The following is a 19916-nucleotide window of genomic DNA, read 5'->3' on the forward strand; positions in this document are numbered from 1 at the left end:
GGTTGATGTCACGTATAATGAAATTTCTAGTGAAGCCACCGTAGTCATTCCCGACATGCATCCACAAAGATATGAACACTTAAAATAGATAAAAAGTGATGTGCAACAGAAGAAATAAAAACTTGAAAAACTTTCACAAGAAAAGGAAGGTATTTCCTGTGGGAAGAAAGGTGTGTCACAACCAATACTTTCATCCAATCCACATGCTTACCTTTTTATGAATACCATTTTTCAACAAACCTCAGAAGCTTCATGCAGACGTGTCTTCATCTACACTGAGCCCTTTAGCAAGCATGAGGAAAGATTGAAACTTGTGTTGTTATAGAGCTTGGCAGGTAAGATTGTCCCAACCATTCAATGATTGGATCATAAAATTCATGATGGCCCTCTTGAAAACCCCGTAATATTGGAAAAGATGAATTTTCAATTAGAGGAGTGGGATCACGATGGGAATATTATAAGGGAAATTAGATCTGATCATTCTTAGCAGTCATGCTAAGACAGTGAGGACCTGCCATAACCATCAGCGAAGGTTGAAATGCCTCGCATGCTTGACAAAAATATGAATAGAGATATGTTTAACAACGAAGATCAAGGGGTGTGAAACAAATGTGATTGGATGTGCTGATGGGAAAATGGTAAGTTGAATGACATTCACCAAAGAAAGAAAAATGATCAGATGTGTTGATTAAAGCATCAAATTCCAAGTTTGCAATAAGTGAAGAAAAATAAATTTGAATAGTCTCATGGATGCTATGAACAACCGAACCAAGTTCCTTGGGAGCCAAATATGACAAACCATTTTCTTGCAACTGGTGAAAAATTGTACAAGCATTTTAGTCATTAAAAGAGTTAAAAAAGGATGCTAGCACCACAAATGCATGAGACCAGTTGGGGCATGGTGAATGGAGAAGAACTTGATTCATCTGACAACTTGTGCATTCAGTATTACTAAAGAGGATTTGTGGTGCGATGAGAGGACAAATTTGCAATACAAAATTGGCAAGAAGACTGAGGAGCTGATCATTAAGGGATAAATTTGAAAAGTATGATTCCTTCAAGCAAAGATAGTCCTTGGAAAGATCAACTTCACAATTCCATGACTCTATGAGAGATGCACATTCCCAACCCGAGTTTGATGCGAGAGATTTGTATGAAGATGAATGAGATGTAACATAATCTTGAATTCGGTCAGAAGTAAAATCTTCAAAATAAGGTCACACCCGGAATACCAAACTTTTTTCACAAGGAAATTTACATTGAGTGAAACCATGCAAAGAGGTGGATTGTGCGAGAGAAACCAACTCTAACTTAGTTCGAGGGGCTTACGAGAGTTGCGAGATCTTGACATAACCATCAACAGAAGTTGAATTGCCTCAACTCCCTGGTAGGTCACGGAACTTCCCAGGATTGTAGAATCACATTTTGAAGTTTGAACCATATCATGCATGGTTTGAGGATAACTGCTATTGCTAGTTTTAGTAAGACTACTGCTCATCGGATAACAACCATCTCTGTCACAAATTTTACCAGATTTTTCAACTTCAACAACCAAATTGCTCAAATCAGAAGACTCTTCTGATCACAAATTCAAAGATAAATTAATCGATGAGATCTCATGAGCACGCTGATTTCAAGAGTTTTCCTCATGCAAGAGAAGATATGATGAGGTGTGGGAAGGGTTCTCTATGTTTTCACCATTTTTAATTTTATCATGTACAACCTCACTGCCTTGTGTCAACCAAGGGGATAACTCATCGAATGAAGAAACTAAAGAGCATGAGGTATCTCCTTCACAAGTATATGTATGGCGAATGATAGGACACATGGGATAGTGAGGATAAGAGTAAGTTTTGAGATGAACATCTACTTTGACCGAACAAGATTCTAGATCTAAATTAAAGTTGTCATAAGAAACCTAAAGATCATGTTATGTACTTGGGCAGTCACCACGACATACAGAAATAGAGTTACAATCATTGGAATGATCACTACCCAAGGCTGGGGGTTTATTGAAAGAATTGATTGCATTGGATTCTCTACCGAGATTGGAAGATTAAGAACCATTCAAGAATGGAAACACAATATCTCGACATGGGACATTCTGAAAAAGAGAGGAAATATTGAAAGCATCTTCACCTTTCTGGTACTCTACCTGCGTAATGTGACTGATTTGTACCTGATCGCAATTTGAGCCAGCAGCTTGAGATAAAAGAGAATGTAAAGAACCAACTGGTGGAGCAGATCAATCAAGTAGGTCATGGTACAAAGAGTCAAGATATGTAGATGATAGAGGACAATAGAAATGTGGATTAACTTTGAGACTAGAGTTGTGAATGGTGACAACATCTTGTGAAATGGAGGAGTTAGTCATTGTTGTAGGCTCCATGAGCCATTTTGGACTTTCCTCCATTGAATCTAAATCATGCAAAGTGGAAGAAGAATGAGAAGATGGGCTGGAGATTTGATTTGTAGATTTCCCAATTTTATAACCATCGCAAGGAGGCACCCACATCGAGACTGGAAAGGGAGGAGGACAAAGAAAAAAAGGGGAAGTAAGTTCCTCCTCTGAAATTTGAGGTACCTCATGATTCACAAGTGTCGGGGAAGCAAAAAAATCAGGAGGTTCTGGTTCATCGTATGAAGAGATAAGAACCAAGCGCTCAAACTATTGTTTCAAGAAATCCTAGTTCAAATGTTTTTTAAGAATTTCATAACAGAGGTGAAGTAATCGATTAGAAAAATCCTGAACTGATTCATTAGGCTTAATTCTTAAAAGATTGGTTCTTCAACAAACATCTCTATAATTATACTTATTGAAGGCTTTATGAAGCTTCTTGGGAAGTTGGTTGAATGAATGGATAGAAGTAGTGGGCAATGTATGATGTCATCGATTAACATGACCTTCAAATGTGAGGGTGATTAATCTGGCCATGACATCTCTGGAACATATTCTGTGAGAAAGACAAAGACAAACAACTTGAAACAAATGTTCACGAAAAATTGATTTACCCTCACCATCAAACTTAAATTCAGACAGGTTATGAATAAATTCCGCATGGATGGTACAATTAAGCTCTTTAGAAAAACATCAAGTGATTATGATTTGGGGAAGAGCCATTTTAAATAAGAGATTCAAACCAGACTCAACGGGCACACCCTGTCATCTAGCCCTCCTTCTAGCGCCATTTTTTTAACAGTGTTGGAAATCCGTCAACCAAAGGGTATCTCCCCAATATGAAGTATAAATTATAATTCACACTGTTTGTTGTAGGAGTCCCATCCGGTATAAAATCCCGGTTTCCAAATCCTTAAAGTTTTGCCTTGGTTCTAGCTGTCAACACAGGAGAGTGATGCAATGGTGACTTTGAAAAGCAAGGGAGGTGTGCCTGGTGAGTGTGCAGTTGCAGCTGTGTCAGGGTTCTTCTACTACAAAGGGGGGATAAAAGTGAGAGGTAATAGTACCACCTAGAAAGAGACACACATGAACCAAAAAGCTCCATCTAACATCCAATGGAATAGTCCACAACGGATGCGATGGTCATTATAACCAACATCAAGGAAAGATCTATATAGTATCTTGTAGAATAGTCCACAAGGATGGGACATTAATAACAACCATTACAACACATTCTCAATTAGATAAGCACTAAAATAGCCGAAATAGTTCAACTATCTTGGTACATGTGAAAGAAAACATGAAATAAAAATGTCCACATAATAGTCTTACAAAAATTCATAGTTCGTGCATGAAGAATGTGTCGGCCTTAAAAGGATTCTATTATTAAGAAAAAGTTTCAAGACACATGTTTACAATGTACATCACATTGGAGCCACTCCTTGCTTCTCAAAGAACTAGATGCTCTGTTTAATGCCTTGTGGGAGGAACCAAGGTGAAAAGTCCCTTGCTCATACAATGAGGGGGCATATATAACCAACGGGTGATGCTTCCCCTTTGCGACTCTTTGACTACCCTCATGATTGTTTAACTTCCTATGAATTTTCAACTTACATGAATCTCCATATTCATGTGTGTCCTTCGGATTTCCACTTTAAAATACATTTGACTATAATGTACATGGTCCACAATGATGATGTGGCAGTGTCAGGCCACTGTTGCTGCTGTGAGTGATGCCTTTTTTATCATACCCTTGTCTTCCACCTCCTCATGGCTTGGTGACAGGAATACTCAAAGATCTCAAGTTTTGGGTTGTGGTCACGAGTTGGTGTCCCTTTGCTTTGCCTTGATGGATCAACTTGAATGCTTAGTTACAAGAATGTACTTTGCATGTCTTCCACCTTAATCTCATTCTTCATCATCTTGCCGGTTTGCTGTATCTACAATTCACTCATGAAGGGATGACATCAACCCGAAAACCTCCTAGCCTAAGATGGTGCATTCAACTTCAAAGAATGAGTCATAATTGAGTTGTAGGTTGAAGAGGGAGGCTCAGTGACTACGCATTGTGTAGTCCCAACTATCAAGGATGAGGCTCGAGTCTTGGAACTGCGCAATGCGCAGTCCAGGTTGTGTCGAGGGACAATCTCTGCACAATTGCGAGAGGTAATGAGTTTAGCTGAAGGAGGTGCCACTATGGAGTATTTATGCACTGTTCTAGATAGGAAGGTTGACTGAATTCTGTGAAGTTCTGGGAGAGAGTGGGTCAGGATGAGGGGAGGACTATTGAAGGTAGCCTCTGCTCGGTTCTGGAGGGGAAGCCTGACTAAAAATATTGCACAATTCTGGAAGGGAAGGCTGGGTCTTGGGCTCAGGAATTTCGTAATGCAGTAGTCCTGGGGGACATGAACTGCACATTGCACATATCCAAGGGTCAAGGTCAGATCTTGCTGACTGTATCTATGCAATGCGCAGTCCAGGCAGGTTGGGTGAAGCCAAGTTGAAGGGTGAGGGAGCTTCTTCGGAAAAAGCCAAGTGCTGGACCAGTGAGACTGATAGGTGAAGTGATGAAGCTTCCACTGTGTCCTAACACTTAGAATACTTGATGAATCAAATAAATTGATCACCCTTAACACATGAACAACACTTTCACTTGTGTGTGACTGCTTCATGACCAATTATGACAAGTGTGACACTTAAGATAAACTTTATGACGACTGTGAAAAAACTTGTGTGACAACGTTCAAAACTTTTTGAATGAGTGCGACATGTGTTTACATGTTTAGGAAAACTCATAAACTCAAAGATGAGCCCTTGGAACCACTCGAATGAGCTTATGCATAAAGTGTGACAACCAATATACATAAATATGACATCTTGTCTATCTTGCGAAAGGGAGTGAAGCACTTAGCAGAAACACATGGAATGAATTTCAGTGTTTGCAAATGTACATGTCATTGAAGACATAATGATATGACAATGATAATATTTCCTTCATATGACACTAAGAGGTGCATTTCAACTTCATGAAATATGTGCTTTGTTTTTCGTACCTACCCTCCAAAGGGCTGTGAATCAGATGGAGTCTTCATGCGGTCTTTATCTCCGATCTTCTATCATACCTTAGGGTTCCTTGGTCTTCTGATATGATGATTATCTTTTCTCCTTAAACCCTTAAGTGTCATATTGTAGGTTTTAGAATTAGTATGTAGGTAATTTCTGTACAGGGTTAAAACCTATATTTGGTATCAGAGCTATTTTGGCTTCAAGGGGACGCCTTTGTTGCTGAGGGGTTTCACTCAGGCTTGTGGTAGACCCTATTTAGTGGGAGATCTGCGGGATCGATTCTGGTGGTGAAAGAAGATGGTGAGCAATGGAAAGATAGAGATTGAAAAATTTGATGGTCAGAGTTTTGAGTTATGGAAACTCAAGATGGAGGATTTGTTGGTAGATAGAGATCAATGGATCGCGGTAGATCCATGTACTAAACCAACGAGAGTGTTCGATGAAGAATGGAAGAAGTTGGACCGGAAGGCAAAGAGCACAATACGATTGTGTGTCTCAGAGTTTGTATTGCTGAATGTATCAGGGGAAGCTACGGCTAAGGCTTTGTGGGTCAAGTTAGGGACTTTGTACCAATCTAAGTATTTGGTGAATAAACTGTTCCTACAAAAAATCTGTATAACCTAAGGATGAAAGATGGAGACTCAGTGACAGACCATTTGAACGCATTTAATACTGTGTTAAGTCAGTTATTATCTGTTGATATTAAAATTTCAGATGAAGATAAGTGCATCAGTTTGTTGTGTTCTCTACCAGATTCATGGGATAGTCTGGTTATTGCAATAGGTAGCAATGCAACTGCCTTGCAGTTTGATGAAATAGTCTCATCCTTGTTGACGGAGGAGATGAGACAGAAAAATATGGAGAGTGAGAATGGTGATGCCTTGACTGTACGAGGATAGTCCCATAACAGAAACAAAAATAAGCCGTCGAGTGGGAGATCTAAATATAGATGGAGATCTAAATCCCCAGGAAAACCTGTAAAAGTGTGCTAAAAATGCAGAAAGGAAGGGCACTACAAAAGGGATTGTAAATCTAAAGTTCCTGACAAAGGAATGGGATCTGATGATGCTCCTTCTGCAGAGGCGAAAACCACCTCAGATGAAGGTGGGGATGTATACTTGGCTTCTTCAAGTACACATGTAGATCATGAGGCATGGTTTATTGAGTCAGGTGCATCCTTTCACTTCACTCCCCATAGAGAGTGGTTTTGCGAGTATGAGAAATATGATGGCATTGATGTCTTCTTAGGGGATGATAGGAAGGCTAGAGTCGTTGGTCGTGGAAAAGTAAAGTTGAAGTTCCAAGGTGGGAGGGTTAGAACACTTCCGGGTGTTCTGCATATTCCTGCATTGGACAAAAATATGATTTCTGTAAGCAAGCTGGATGATGTAGGTGTAAAAACAATGTTCGAGAAAGATACTTGCAAGATGGTTCGGGGAGCACTGGTATTGATGCGGGGAGTTCGGATTGGAACTCTGTACAAGCTGCAAGGTAGCACTGTTATTGATGGGTGCAACAGTTTTGTGGTTCCTGAAAATGGAGCAGAAAATCTAGTGGTCTCTGGAGAAAAGACCATGCTATGGCATCAAAGGCTTGGACATATTGGAGAGAAGGGCCTTTGAATACTTCATGGTAAAGGTATGGTAGAAGGTATGACTAATAGCTCTCTGGATTTTGATTTCTATGAAAATTGTGTATATGGGAAGCAGAATCAGGTGAGTTTCCCCTCTGGTGGTAAGAGGGCAAAACATATATTAGAGCTTGTGCACAGTGATGTGTTTGGACCTGTGAAGGTTCCATCACTCGGTAAGTCTATGTACTATGTATCATTTATAGATGACTTCTCAAGGAATACATGGATATATTTCCTCAAGAAGAAATCTGAAGTCTTTGACAGGTTTAAAGAATTTAAGGCTCTGATGGAAAACTAGACAGGGAAGAACATAAAGGTGCTGAGGACAGATAATGGTGGAGAGTTTTGCAGCAAGGAATTTGAAGAATTCTGTAAGAAGTGTGGTATAGCACGACATAAGACTACTCCACACACACCTGAGAAAAATGGAGTTGTAGAAAGAATGAACAAGACATTGATGAAAAGGGAAAGAAGCATGCTCAGTGGTGTCGGGTTAGGACATGAATTCTAGGCAAAGGCGGTGGAGATAGCATGTTACCTGGTCAACATATCACCTTCATCAGCATTGGAGGATAAGACTCCACAAGAGGTATGGACTAGTAAGAAACCCTCTCTTTCACATTTGAGGGTATTTCGATGTGATGCATATGTACATGTTCCAAAGGAGAAAAGAACAATGTTGGATAGTATATCTGAAAAGTGCATCTTTATTGGGTATATGGATGGTTTAAAGGGTTATAAGATTTGGAACCCATTAACAAGGAAGGTTGTGTACAACTAAGATGTGGTGTTCAGAGAGGTGAAAAATGTTATTAAACATGAAGTCCCATCAAAGGAACATGAGAAGATAGAGCTTGAGCTAAAGAAGGAAGAATCAGACCCTACAACAGAAGAGGAATCAGAAGATGAAGAGCCACAAACTCCGGTTGTGAGAAGATCGGTTCGAGAAAGAAGGAAACTAGAAAGGTATAGCCCATCTGATTTCTATTCAAATTTTGCTTTATCTATTACTGATGATGATCCCAGAACTGTGAAGGAAGCAAAGCAGTAGATTCAGAGGATGGAAAACTCTGGAAAGAGTCCATGGTTGATGAAATGGCATCTTTGCACAAAAATGAGGCTTGGGATTTGGTGGAGTTGCCGGCTGGAAGGAAACCCATTAGCAACAAATGGGTGTTCAAGAAGAAGATAAATGCAAAAGGAGAGGTGGAGAAATACAAAGCTCGGTTGGTAGCAAAAGGTTATTCCCAGGTGCCGGGAATTGATTTTGGTGATATTTTTTCTCTTGTTGCCAAGGTAGCTTTTATTAGATTACTTTTATCTGTTGCTGCTGCTTTTGATTTTGAGGTAGAACATATGGATGTGAAGACATCATTTCTCCACGGGGATCTGGAACAGGAGATCTACATGAAGCAACCTGAAGGCTTTATGATGAAGGGTAAGAAAGCACTGGTATGCAAGTTAAATACGTCTTTGTATGGGCTAAAACAGTCGCCAAGGATCTGGTATCGGAAATTTGATACACTTATACAGGGACTTGGCTTCACTAGAAGAAAAGTAGATCACTGTGTATATTTTAAATTAATTGGTTACCATGTTATTTATCTGGTATTGTATGTGGATGACATGTTGCTGGTTGGAAATGACAAAGAAATTATCCAGGATTTGAAGACCCAATTGTCCTCCAAATTCGACATGAAATATCTTGGTGTTGCAAACTATATTTTGGGCATGGAAATTAAAAGAGATCAGGCAAAGATGAAGCTCTGGTTAAACCAGAGGAAGTATGTCGAGACAATATTGCAGAGGTTTAATATGTAGGATAGTAAACCGGTGAAGGTTCCTATTCCTGTAGGTGTAAAGTTATCTGCTGAACAATGTCCCAAGACACAAGAAGAGGAAGAGGACATGTCCTGTGTTCCATATACAAGTGCAGTCGGTAGCCTGATGTATGCGATGGTCTGTACTAGACTAGACATTGCACATGCAGTGGGAGTATTGAGCAAGTTTATGTCAAAACTAGTGAAGGAGCATTGGATAATAGTGAAGCGGGTTTTCAAGTATTTGCGTGGCACTAGTGATTATGGTTTGTGCTACCAAGGAAGACCAGGATTGGAAATAGTTTTGGATATTCATGGCTTTATTGATGCAGACTAGGCTGGATATTTGGATTAGAGAAGATCTACAAGTGGGTATGTGTTTAACCTATTTGGAGGTGTAGTCAGTTGGATGAGCGAGAAACAATCCGTAGTGGCACTATCAACTACAGAGGCAGAATGCATGGCAGCCACTCATGCAAGCAAGGAAGCAGTTTGGTTGCAGAGATTGTGTTCAAGTATGGGGTTAGTACAAGGATCTATAAGGATATACTGTGACAGCTGTTAGAGGCTAGATTTGCCTCAGGCTGAAAAGGCAAGGTTCTAGGTCCACATCAAACCATGCTCAGCCTCGTAGCTAGCCCTACGAGGACAGAAGAGGGCTCTCTCCGGGTCAATCTCAGTAAAACTACTTAATGGGGTCTAAGATGACTTAAATTCGATACTGATTTTAGGCTAGTAAATAAATATGAAAGAGGTAGTTTAATAAATGATTGAGTTTTCAGGGCTGTATGGGACAAAGAGCAGCATGAGCTGGAGGAATTAAGTCAAAGACACAGATTGTTCCATGAGGCAAGATAGGAAGGAAGTTTAGCAATCAAATTTGAATAATATGAAATGGAAAGACAGTTGAGAGGCTGAAAAGGCATGTGTGATGAATCCTTTTCAGACAGAAGAATCCATACAGAACATGAACGCTTTCCCAAGGCAGAGCAGTAAACTGAATTCTACCTTTCTTACTTAAAAGCATTCAGCTGGAAATGATTATGAACGAAATGTAAAACATTACAAAACACATATGAAACAGTAGGAAAACACTTATGCAAAACTCACACCACATGGATCTCATAAATCAGAGCTGCATCTTTTCATTAATCCTCTGCCAAACTGTACAATGAAAGCATTGGATTTTTCCTCCACACTACTCCCAGAAACTCCAACCCCTTACAAATGATTTACAATACATTTAATAAGCCTAGAGGTGAGAAAAAAAATCGACACAAATGGGGAACTGTTTAATCATTAACCAATAGAAGCTAGAAAGCCAACCACCTATTCTAAAAAAGAGCAGCGTTACATCTTGTTTTTCTCTGGTGACCAATTAAAAGGAAAAAATGTAGCGTGGATCCCATGGAATCATGACTAAAGACAGAAATAGGTAGTTCGTTCCTATCTTTCTGCGGTGGTAGATATTCTTCGTTTGTTGATTTTTGGTTTTTGACTTTTCACCTTCCTTTAATGTAATGCAGTAATAAACTCTGTGCCAATTCCCATACAGCATTTATGCGTATAGATATGAAGTATAATAAAGAGAAATTTCTGTTGAATGGATGTCCAACATTGCCATAGTATGCCATTCTATCCCTGAACAACTCATAACCTCCTGGGTAGCCTGGATTACCTTCTCCAAGACCACCACCATGACCACGAGGTTCGTGAGCATTTTCATTGTATCCAGCCATTGGGCCACCAGCACTATGTTGAAATTGACTTAGATTGGATTGTTGATACTGCTGCTGACGCATCTGTGCTTTCTCGACGTAAAAATTCTTCTCGATATTTAGACTGTTGAGCTCGCATGGCTCTTAACTTCTCTTGGTATTGAAAATTAATTTCTCTAGTGCGCTCCTGATGCCTCCTGTTTTCCTCATCCTCTGCATCAATTTGATCTTTTGTCAACTTCATAATCTCATCCATAAATCTCTGCTCAAGTAACTCTAATGTTGGAGGTATAGATGGATCTTGAAACCCAGCATCCACTTCTTGCTCGTGCTCAGATCCTTTCACATCTTTGATGCTCATTTTTTCATGTTGTGCCTTGGGATCTGGAATTTGACTTTGATAAAATGGGGAGCTAGCTGCATCAGGACCTGTCGGAATCTTGCTTCCACTGCCTGGTTCAGGAGGACCTTGACCTTCTTTATATGTGAGGAGGCATATTTGGCACATTTGGATCACCTCCTTCCCACTGCCAGTGACTTTCTGCCTTTGAAGACATATAGCACTGCTCTTCATCCAATGGTGGAACATCAGGCCTCCCAGGAAAGGCATGCAGACCAGGATTATGTTGCATTCTCTGGGCAGCAATATGTTGCATTTGAGCAGCAACCAGTGGATTGACATTTGAACCACCATATCCACCTTGCCGCCTCATGTTTGCTTCTACTAGCTTTTGACTAAACCAATAAGGTTCTAAATAATACCTCTATAAATACCTCATTCACTGCCAGGTCCAATTTCTGCAGGTAAAATGCACAAGAATCTCACTAGCACTTTAGATTTTCTCTCTGGTTGATTAGAAGTCCCTTCACGTGATGCCAACGTTCAAATTTGGACAAAGAGTGATGATGAAGGCTCAACCCGTCAAATTCGTGTGCGTTTTGGGCGATGGAGGAAGGTTTCGGCAATTTTTTGGCGTCCTGGCTGTGTGCGCCGCGCGGCATACCCAACTCGCCGTGCCTCTTGGATGCATCGTGCCCATGTAAATTAACACTGCGTGGAGGCGCCCAATGCGCTGTGCTCCTCCAGTGCGCCACGCCACCTGCTCGATGCGCCGCGCAGGCCAAGTTTCCTCCAACTTCACCCAAATTGCACACTAACTCAACCAATTTACTTTGAATGGCTTCTCTTTGGTCTTGGCATGCAAAACATAAATAATGAGGCGATGTTGTATCAGATTTGAAATGGCACCACGTGCACGTTCTCCATGCAGCTGTACAAAAACAATGTTAGTTGCATCACATGCTTTTTCAATCTCATTGTCATTCTCTTCCACAAAAACTCCCACAGGCTCAGCTCCATGCTCCCTTGCAGCCCTTGAAATTTCTTTTACAAAATTTAGTGACACTGATCTCTTTGAATTGGGCCATAGAATCATCCCTATGAACTTGGCATCTGCTTCAACGGCAAGAACTGCATCATGGACAGTGGTAATCCCACACATCTTTACCAGAGGAACAGATTCATCAGAATCTACAACTGAGTCTAGTGAAGAAAACATGCCTACTGAAGAATCTCTACCAGCATGTAAATGCATATGTATTGTCTTATCATTGACCCTGGACATCTTCTTTGATGCTTTTGACTTCTTCCAGCCAAAACCTAGCAGCAGGGCACCAATACTTATTGCAGCAATTGATCCATCTTTTATGAGAAATGTAGCTTTGACACTTCACTGTTTGCTTTGATTTTTGGGCTGATGATGTCCTTTCTGTCTGTTCTTTTGCAGGGAATGGATGGCTGGAACTTCGGCAGAGGATCAGGACGGCTCCTGAAGACTTTCACAATTGAAAAACTTTGCTAATTACATGACAATTTATTACAAAATGAAATGACGAATTTTCTTCAAAACAGAGTTTTGAAGAAAAGTCATAGTCCAGCAAGATGATGACGAAAACATTTGAAATGAAAACTTATTTGAAGACATCCTCATGACCTGTGGGCATTATTTGACATTCTGAAGACCAAACCCTAGACCTAGAAACTGAAAGACTGCTTTTTTGACCAAAACACCATCTATGACTGTAAATGACTGAAATCAACTTTGATGATCTTTGAGAAATTGTGACCAGCCCAGCAGGTACAACCATGAGAGAAACAGGTGAAGATACCCTTCCGTCAGTCAATGGCATGCCCCTAACAGAATGCAACTAAGTGAATCGAGTGAGACGCCTAAAAATGAAATGCAAAAAGAGTTTTGATCTCTAACGGAGGACTGACAAGACCGACTCTAACATTGGCTCCAATGGGGATGGTAGCTCCAGCTCCTTGGAGGTGCCAAGAACTGCAGATCTTTGGGTGAGCAGACAGTGCCTTCATCCATTGGGCAATGGAGTCCAAATCAACACCAGACTGTTAACTACTTTGCTGACTGAAAATTTGACTCAAACTAACTTGATGCAAACTGGAATGACTGAAAAAACTTGACTCTAACAAACTAACTCAAAATACTAAGACCTGAACTTAAAACTTAAAGCTTGGTGGTAGTACATGACCACCTGCGTTTCTTACAAGACAATATACCATCAAACTATATCAAAATGCCAATGTAACCAATCAAGCAGATGCCTTCTTGATTGATTCTCCTGATCAGATCTTCTGGTCAACAGTAGATACTTGTAACTGGGCATCCAAAAATATAGTCGACCATAATCTCCTTCATCACTGAATACTGCAATAATCACCTTCACTGCTGACTGCAACAGATCTGCCATTGGATCCTGAAAAACATGAAGTCTTTCCTCCTGCTGAAAGAGCAAGGTGTCTTTCTCCTTTGATTCTGATCTTCCTTCATAATGTACTTCAGTAAAAGTGTGTTCCTGGTCCTCAAAAAATTCTGAACAAGTAGATGAGCAGATTTCCTCTTCAAAGAACATTTCAAAACATGAGACATAGGAAGAAGAATCTAAAATGGAATCCTGAATGGTCTGATCTTTTGTAGTTTGAATATATGGTAGGTCATCCTCATATGATATGACAGCCAGATTCTCATTACATTCATCAATCATGAGAAAAGAAATTTCAGATGTTTCGTGAAACCCAACACTATCACTTCTATCATCTACCAACGATTCATCCAAGGAAACTTTTTCACTTACTTGAACAAAGATCTCATCTTGTTGTTCACTTACTTGACCTGACTGGATTACCTCTTTATGAAGGCTTTGTTCTGATGACATGAAAACAGTTGGATGCATAGCTCTGTCTTCTTTATTCCAGATGATTTCAACAGCAGAGTTCTCCTTCGTGAGATTCAACACAAGGTATTCTTGGTCATCACCATCTGTCTCTCAATCTGAAATGGCTGACTTAACGTTATCACATTCTGAAATTGAAACTTGACTTCCCTGCATGCTGTCTTCTTCTATGGAAAGATTTGAAACGACACTTTCTCTTTCCTCACTTTCAGCGATATGGAACTCTTCAACCCGCTGATCTATAAAGCTACTTACAAGACTTTCAACCTTTTCAGAAGAGGAAGAAGTTCCACCATCACCTTCTTGACCATGTGCACACTGTAGATCTGTGTTAACTTGAGCTGGAACATAGCCGTTCAAGAGTTGATCTATCTTGTCTTCAGACAGAGGAGATAATACTTTTTGTTTTCTCTTGCTCAAACAGTGATTGTCTTCATTAATTTCAAGTGAAGGAGTGTACAAATTTTCCTCATACTGCTGATCCATTTCATGTAATTCCTGTTGACTGTCAAGATGCAAAATTCCTTCATCTTCCACCGTACTAAAATCTTGATCCTGCTGCAAATTTTCCTGATCATCTTGATAAGTATCACTCTCTTTATGCTGCTGAAATGGATTTTCATACAATGCTTCCATGATTTCTCCATCCATCAAGTCATCATGTCCATAAAAATTCTCAAGATCTTCAATAAAACTATGAACATGGCTACAACAGTCCTGAACTAAAGCCAAGGATGGATATGATTCTTTATACCTTTCAAAGAATATTGCATGAAAATCTTTTAAACAATAAATAGAAGCAGGTGGCAAACTTTCATACCAAGATCGGGCTTCGTCTTCTAGAGTAGCCATAAACATTTTCATCAAACAGTCTTCAGGAAAATTGATCTTTAATTTATGCACATGAATGTGAAATTTCACCAGATGAAGAGTATCGTCATTACCTTCCACATTTCTGAACATAGGCAAATTCTGAAGCCAATCCACCTTGGGCATTTTATTTGGAAAACCTGGGATGTGATCTCGGCTCATGGGAGTGTATCTTCTTGCAACCCGATCCATCTTGAAAACCTTAAAGCTACTGATCTTCCTGCAGTGGAATCACCATGAAGCATTGATTTCTGGATTTTTCAGTGAATGAAGTTGCTAGGTGAATGATTTCAGCCTTCTGATGTCTGATCGTTGTTCACCATCAACCATCAGATCTGAACTTGATAGATGTACTAGGGCAAGACAATCTACAAGTAAACCATTTTCTTCCCCAGTACGATCGCCACTATGTTAGAGCCTAGATTTGCCTCAGGCTGAAAAGGCAAGGTTCTAGGTCCACATCAAACCATGCTCAGCCTCGTAGCTAGCCCTACGAGGACAGAAGAGGGCTCTCTTCGGGTCAATCTCAGTAAAACTACTTAATGGGGTCTAAGATGACTTAAATTCGATACTGATTTTAGGCTAGTAAATAAATATGAAAGAGGTAGTTTAATAAATGATTGAGTTTTCAGGGCTGTATGGGACAAAGAACAACATGAGCTGGAGGAATTAAGTTAAAGACACAGATTGTTTCATGAGGCAAGATAGGAAGGAAGTTTAGCAATCAAATTTGAATAATATGGAATGGAAAGACAGTTGAGAGGCTGAAAAGGGCATGTGTGATGAATCCTTTTCAGACAGAAGAAGCCATACAGAACATGAACGCTTTCCCAAGGCAGAGCAGTAAACTGAATTCTACCTTTCTTACTTAAAAGCATTCAGCTGGAAATGATTATGAATGAAATGTAAAACATCACAAAACACATATGAAACAGTAAGAAAACACTTATGCCAAACTCACACCACATGGATCTCATAAATCAGAGCTGCATCTTTTCATTAATCCTCTGCCAAACTGTACAATGAAAGCATTGGATTTTTCCTCCACACTACTCCCAGAAACTCCAACCCCTTACAAATGATTTACAATACATTTAATAAGCCTAGAGGTGAGAAAAAAAATCGACACAAATGGGGAACTGTTTAATCATTAACTAATAGAAGCTAGAAAGCCAACCACCTATTCTAAAAAAGAGCAGCGTTACATCTTGTTTTTCTCTGGTGACCAATTAAAAGGAAAAAATGTAGCGTGGATCCCATGGAATCATGACTAAAGACAGAAATAGGTAGTTCGTTCCTATCTTTCTGCGGTGGTAGATATTCTTCGTTTGTTTCTTTTCGGTTTTTGACTTTTCACCTTCCTTCTCCAAGACCACCGCCATGACCACGAGGTTCGTGAGCATTTTCATTGTATCCAGCCATTGGGCCACCAACACTATGTTGAAATTGACTTAGATTGGATTGTTGATACTGTTGCTGACGCATCTGTGCTTTCTCGACGTAAAAATTCTTCTCGATATTTAGACTGTTAAGCTCGCATGGCTCTTAACTTCTCTTGGTATTGAAAATTAATTTCTCTAGTGCGCTCCTGATGCCTCTTATTTTCCTCATCCTCTGCATCAATTTGATCTTTTGTCAACTTCATAATATCATCCATAAATCTCTGCTCAAGTAACTCTATTGTCGGAGGTATAGATGGATCTTGAAACCCATCATCCACTTCTTTCTCATGCTCAGATCCTTTCACATCTTTGATGCTCGTTTTTTCCTGTTGTGCCTTGGGATTTGGAATTTGACTTTGATAAAATGGGGAGCTAGCTGCATCAGGACCTGTCGGAATCTTGCTTCCACTGCCTGGTTCAGGAGGACCTTGACCTTCTTTATATGTGAGGAGGCATATTTGGCACATTTGGATCGCCTCCTTCCCACTGCCAGTGACTTTCTGCCTTTGAAGACATATAGCGCTGCTCTTCATCCAATGGTGGAACATCAGGCCTCCCAGGAAAGGCATGCAGACCAGGATTATGTTGCATTCTCTGGGCAGCAATATGCTGCATTTGAGTAGCAACCAGTGGATTGACATTGGAACCACCATATCCACCTTTCCGCCTCATGTTTGCTTCTACTAGCTTTTGACTAAACCAATAAGGTTCTAAATAATACCTCTATAAATACCTCATTCACTGCCAGGTCCAATTTCTGCAGGTAAAATGCACAAGAATCTCACTAGCACTTTAGATTTTCTCTCTAGTTGATTAGAAGTCCCTTCACGTGATGCAGGCGTTCAAATTTGGACAAAGAGTGATGATGGAGGCTCAACCCATCAAATTCGTGCGTGTTTTGGGCAATGGAGGAAGGTTTTGGCAATTTTTTAGCGTCTTGGCTGTGTGCGCAGCGCGGCATACCCAACGCACCGCGCCTCCTAGATGCACCGCGCCCATGTAAATTAACACTGCGTGGAGGCGCCCAATGCGCCGCCCTCCTCCAGTGCGCCACGCCACCTGCTCGATGTGCCACGCAGGCCAAGTTTCCTCGAACTTCACCCAAATTGCACACTAACTCAACCAATTTACTTTGAGTGGCTTCTCTTTGGTCTTGGCATGCAAAACATAAATAATGTGGCGATGTTGTATCAGATTTGAAATGGCACCACGTGCACGTTCTCCATGAAGCTGTACAAAAACAATGTTAGTTGCATCACATGCTTGTTCAATCTCATTGGCATTCTCTTCCACAAAAACTCCCACAGGCTCCACTTCATGCTCCCTTGCAGCCCTTGAAATTTCTTTTGCAACATTTAGTGACACTGATCTCTTTGACTTGGGCCATAGAATCATCCCTATGAACTTGGCATCTGCTTCAACGACAAGAACTGCATCATGGACAGTGGTAATCCCACACATCTTTACCAGAGGAACAGATTCATCAGAATCTACAGCTGAGTCTAGTGAAGAAAACATGCCTACTGAAGAATCTCTACCAGCATGTAAATGCATACATATTGTCTTATCATTGACCCTGGACATCTTCTTTGATGCTTTTGACTTCTTCCAGCCAAAACCTAGCAGCAAGGCACCAATACTTATTGCAGCAATTGATCCATCTTTTATGAGAAATGTAGCTTTGACAATTCACTGTTTGCTTTGATTTTTGGGCTGATGATATCCTTTCTGTCTGTTCTTTTGTAGGGAATGGATGGCTGGAACTTCAACAGAGGATCATGACGGCTCTTGAAGACTTTCACAATTGAAAACTTTGCTAATTACATGACAATTTATTACAAAATGAAATGATGAATTTTTCTTCAAAACAAAGTTTTGAAGAAAATTCATAGTCCAGCAAGATGATGACGAAAACATTTGAAATGAAAACTTATTTGAAGACATCCTCATGACCTGTGGGCATTATTTGAAATTCTGAAGACCAAACCCTAGACCTAGAAACTGAAACACTGCTTTTTTGACCAAAACACCATCTATGACTGTAAATGACTGAAATCAACTTTGATGATCTTTGAGAAATTGTGACCAAACCAACAGGTACAACCATGAGAGAAACAGGTGAAGAGACCCTTCCGTCAATCAATGGCATGCCCCTAACAGAATGCAACTAAATGAATCAAGTGAGATGCCTAAAAATGAAATGCAAAAAGAGTTTTGATCTCTGACGGAGGACTGATAAGACCGACTCTAACAATAGCCAAAGTGAAATTTTCTTGGCAAAGAACATTGCTTACCATTCAAAGACAAAGCACATTGATCACCCTATATTAGGTGGGGTGAACCTACCTCTGGTTTTGTGCATGGCTTCCTTGGTCTTCTGATATGATGATTATCTTTTCTCCTCAACCCCTCAAGTGTCATATAGCATGTCCTCCTTCTTCGTGTCCTTCATAATCTTGCCATAGCATGGTCGAATTCCTGTGTCTACAATCTACTCATGACAAGATGACATCAGTCTGATAAACCCCTAGCATAAGGTAGAGCACTTGGATTCATGAACTAGGTCAGGACTGAGTGACAGGTTAGGGGAGAAGGCCCAGTGACTATGCAGTTGCGTAGTTCAAGCAACCAAGGGTTGAGCTTGATCACTGAGAATGCACAACTCAGGCTAGACTGAGGAAATTTCTGCACAGTCCTCACTAAGGGAAAAATGTGTGCAGTACCCACTGAGGGAAAAATTTGCATAGTGCCCACTAAGGGACATAATTTCACAGTTCAAGTAGGCAGTGGATGCTGCAGGATGGGGCCCTGGGAGGAAAAATTGCATAGTTTCAGGAGGCAAGGGGGACTGGGCAGCTGAGAGGCTTGAAAGACATAACTGCACAATTTCTGAAGGCAGTGAGCTTCGACTGAGGGAAGGACACTGGAGGAAGCATCTGCACAGTTTTGGAGGCAAAGGGAGGTTGGAATTTCTGCGCATTGCACAGTTCCAATAAACAAGGAAAAATATTGAGGGTTGCAGATGCAAAGTGTGCAGTTTAGGAAGGCTGGATGAGGCTAGGTTGCTAAGAATCCTCCAGAATTTGGCTAAGTGTGGGATCAGTGGAACCGATGTGAACAATGATAGAACTTTACTGTAACCACACACTTAGATACTTGGTGATACAACGTAGATCATACAAAACATATGAAAGCATAATTCTCTTAATGCAACAACATTTGTGGCAACTTACGACAAGTGCGGCCCTGTTGATGGACTTTGTGAGGATAATGACGACACTTGTGTAATGGTGTGTCAAACCTTGGAAATGAGTGAAAAAAATGTCTATATTACGAGAGCAACTCATTTTCCCAAATATTTCCCCTTGATGCAAACGAAAACTCCCCTTTGCATGACAAGCGATAACTCCCATGCCCGAAGATGACACTTGCTATATAAAGGTAAAAGCGTGAACGACACTTGATATCCGAGAAGGGGGCTTGAAATCATCAACTGACCAATAAGTGACTAAGGAACGATTGATCATAAGATCCATAGTAGGCTAAAAAATTCGAGTGCAGGCCAAAATTTTGGAGGGTGTTGCAACCGTTACAACAGATCTGTAACAAGAGCACATTATACATAATAATGTATCATTCCTATAACCAACATTTAACCAGAAAAAATTCATGACAAACCAGTCATAAAATCAACATAATAATCCATACAAGTGC

At 40.3% G+C, this 19916-nt stretch overlaps 4 pseudogenes; all 4 read right to left on the reverse strand.

Moving 5' to 3' along the window:
• Positions 1–10419: 10419 nt before the first annotated feature.
• On the reverse strand, positions 10420–11470 carry LOC149153645 (uncharacterized; annotated as a pseudogene).
• Positions 11471–11789: 319 nt separating this feature from the next.
• LOC149153646 (N-(5'-phosphoribosyl)anthranilate isomerase 3, chloroplastic pseudogene) lies at positions 11790–12260 on the reverse strand (annotated as a pseudogene).
• Positions 12261–16113: 3853 nt separating this feature from the next.
• Positions 16114–17021, reverse strand: LOC149153647 (uncharacterized; annotated as a pseudogene).
• Positions 17022–17315: 294 nt separating this feature from the next.
• LOC149153648 (N-(5'-phosphoribosyl)anthranilate isomerase 3, chloroplastic pseudogene) lies at positions 17316–17786 on the reverse strand (annotated as a pseudogene).
• Positions 17787–19916: the final 2130 nt, after the last annotated feature.

This window comes from Pinus tabuliformis, chromosome 9 (genome assembly GCF_031772625.1).
Source record: "Pinus tabuliformis cultivar Carrire ecotype Pingquan chromosome 9, CPIR1, whole genome shotgun sequence".
Classification (NCBI taxonomy): Eukaryota; Viridiplantae; Streptophyta; class Pinopsida; order Pinales; family Pinaceae; genus Pinus; species Pinus tabuliformis.